This window comes from Hipposideros armiger, unplaced genomic scaffold (genome assembly GCF_001890085.2).
Source record: "Hipposideros armiger isolate ML-2016 unplaced genomic scaffold, ASM189008v1 scaffold_3, whole genome shotgun sequence".
Classification (NCBI taxonomy): domain Eukaryota; kingdom Metazoa; phylum Chordata; class Mammalia; order Chiroptera; family Hipposideridae; genus Hipposideros; species Hipposideros armiger.
In genome coordinates, this window is record NW_017731353.1 from 7,973,586 (window position 1) to 7,974,620 (window position 1,035).

Sequence of the window (1,035 nt, forward strand, 5' to 3'; positions counted from 1 at the left end):
GGGGCGGGGCGGGGTGAGGTCCCGAGTGGGGGGGCTGCGCGCCCCCACGACCCGGCCTGGAGGGGCGGGGGACGCTGTGGCGGCGTTTGACTGTTTCTTCCATTTTTTATAGGAATGCAGTCGAGACACCTTTTCTGCTGTGCCGCCTTGACAGGGTTGACGCAGCCGTGCGAGCTGCCGGGCCGCCCCGCCTGCCCCCTCACGCCCCGCTGCTCAAGCCGCCCCGCGGCCCCTGCCCTGTCGCGCGAGTGCAGCAAGGCAGCGATGGCCTTGCGGTCCGGCCTCCGTCGCTGGGCAGAGCGCCCTGCAAAGTCAGCCCCCTTCCTCGCCGCCGGTCCTCCCGGCACAGATGCTCGGGGTCGTTAGCCCTCCACCCGCTGGAGACGTTTGAGTGGATTTGCTGGGCCTGACTAGGAACAAAGACGCCTATTCAGGTGTTTGCGGAAAGGTCACTTTTCCCTTCACGCGGGTAGATGCAGGAGGGCTCGCTGAGCTGCAGGGTCAGTGTGTTAAACGCTTCCCGCTGGCTGTTCGCCCCGCCCCGCAACGTGTCGGCTCCCGCCGCAGGGTGTGGGGTCCGGCTGCCCCGCATCCTGGCAATACTGGGTATTGCGTCCGCAATTCTACCCCCAGGGGGTGTGCCCGCGTGGTGTCTTTGTGTCATTTGCATTTCCCTAATGACCCCATGAAGTTGAATATTTTTTCATGTGCTCAGTTGCAACCCATGTATCTTCTTTAGCAAAGTGCTTTTTCAATATTTCTGCCCATTTAAAAAATCGTTTCCTGGGCCGGCCGAGTGGCGCATTGGTTAAGAACTGGCTTGGGACGCCAGAGGGCCCCAGTTCCGATTCCACAAATGAGGGCCAGTGACACTGCCCTCTACAGCTAAGATGCTGAACAACAGCTCAACCTGGAGCTGGGATGCCATGAGTCGCCGTGAACGGCATAGGCTGCAGCCCCTGTGGCAGTGGGTTGCCATGGGCTACCGTGTGTAGCCAGCAGCCAGCGTGAGCGGCCAGCAGCCGCAGTGAGCGG